This window comes from Dendroctonus ponderosae, unplaced genomic scaffold, assembly GCF_020466585.1.
Source record: "Dendroctonus ponderosae isolate FM_Combo_2020 unplaced genomic scaffold, Dpon_F_20191213v2 Dpon_F_20191213_10, whole genome shotgun sequence".
Taxonomy (NCBI): domain Eukaryota; kingdom Metazoa; phylum Arthropoda; class Insecta; order Coleoptera; family Curculionidae; genus Dendroctonus; species Dendroctonus ponderosae.
Genome location: NW_026017111.1, coordinates 7,657,011 through 7,659,162, shown reverse-complemented (window position 1 = coordinate 7,659,162; position 2,152 = coordinate 7,657,011).

Sequence of the window (2,152 nt, the reverse complement as noted above, 5' to 3'; positions counted from 1 at the left end):
CTGAAATTTTACTTCTAATTGTATTTTCAGTTTTGAAGATAGTCCTAATATTAAATTTTTTACCTACTCGTTTAATTTGATCTGAAAGTCCTGGAGTAAATGGACTGAAAAGGTTCGTAATAGGTTAATTTGGTGATTTTGTTTTTTTTTTCAATAGTGAATTTAATTGTTGGTTCTTTATTATTCAGATAAGATAAAAATTTATCAAGTTTTTGTTCGCCATAACTCGACTTCAAATTTTTAACTTTTTTTTTATGAATCTTTGATGCAAAGAACTGAAAAGATCGATTTTACAGGAAAACTCGTCGAATTTCTTTGGACTCCGTTCGGTTGCTGGGAAAATCTAGATGACTTTTCTTAGTTGTTTGAACAGAGTAGTAAAACGTTACTCAGAAAACAAGTTAATAACCCTATTTTAAATGTGAAAATTCCTGTCTCGTAAAACTTTAACAAATGAATCATAACTCAATAGCCGATGAGTTATAACTGGCCAACTCAGAGAGCTGCAACAACTCAATAGCGCAACCCAACACAGTGCTTCCCAGGCCTAGATGGACCGGGCAGTTGAAAGTGAGTCTGAAGGATTGTGGCCCACGAACAAAGTGCTTTTTGTCCCGAAATTTTGCATCGTCCCGTTTTCCACTCTGTACAGTCTACCTAAATTACGCATCTAATTCGTGGAAAAACACTCTGGCAGGAAAACAGCTGTACTAGATAAGGCTGCAAACAACAATTCAATCGCCCGCAATAATCAGAAGTTGTCCAGTTCTCAGAAAATTGGGGCAAATTGCTTCTGCTAGCCTTGAGCAGTTTAGCATAACATTAATAGACTTCGCGTCCAAACTGTGCTATTTCCCCATCAACTACTAAGAAATTTCAATTTCCTCGTGCTTATCCAAGCTTTTGCTTGTAATGTTCTCACTGAAACCACACACGTTTGCAAATCTGGCCCAGTCAACCTGAATTCTCTTCACACATCCAAATGGAACCTGATGGCCTGTCAAGGGCAGTGAAAAGTCTTGTACATGCAACTGCAAATGATCGTCATGGACACGTGGCAAGTTAACGAGCCGAGTCCGACTGGCTAAACATAAAATTTAATAAATAGTAAAATGCAGCAAATGGGCCTGTTAATGGCAGCAGTTTGGCTGAATCATCAAGTCGATATTCTGGCAAATTGGCCCAATTGCTTCCAATATCTTAATTAAAATCGGTTCCCCAAATGTCCCCAAGCCGGCCCTAAAAGGCCCAGTAATGTTGCCATTAGGGATTTACTGGTCGTTGTGGCCTGAGGGCATAAACTATGCCATTCGCTAATTCCGGCCTGGGTTTGGACTTGTAAAAATATCAGATGCAAACCGAGTCCAGATGTCAGATTTGCTGATAAAGGCCGGCGCGCCCGCCCGATCTAAACCCCCTTGAATCAATGAAATCCAGACCGTTTAATCAGTGCAGACGCATATGATGGAGAGCAGCAGCGAAACAATGAAGAGTCCTCGACTTAGAGTATGCCTTTAGGGAGTCGTCCGGGGGATATTGGAAAATAATTCCGGCAGGCCGATGGGGTTATTATTAAGCGATCTGCGGCCCTAAACATGTGCTGAAGCGTCCTTACACGTCGACAAGTGGCGATTTGGATAAGTCGAGGGGTTGAATGCATGAGCAACTACACAGCTGGTCGTAGAACGTCGACTTTTTGCGACAACAAGAAAACAAACTTAACCGCGTTGAATTCATAAGGATTATCAAATTAAACCGGTCCAGGAAAACAGTGCTCTGTGAGCGCAAAGTCTCCAAGTTGTAATCTAAGTCATAAGCCCACATAATCCCTGTTGGGGCGCACAAAACCTTACACGAGAGCTGAATTCGCCCCCGTTTGGTATTATAAGTGAGCAAGGGTGTAAATAACAAACAACTAGTTAAGTGACAGTGTTTGCCGCTCGACGCTAAAGCCTAATTGAAATATATTGTCTGGCCGACTACATTACCAAGTGATTAAATATGGGTTTGCAACTGGAGAAGATCCAATTTTTTAGGCCGTTTACCATTTGCCTGCGATTCGCCACAATTCTTAACTCAAATTCAACCGCTCGGTACATCCGGGCCGGAACAGTTAAGAGTCAGAGTCGATTTTTTAGAGAAAAGTCGTCTC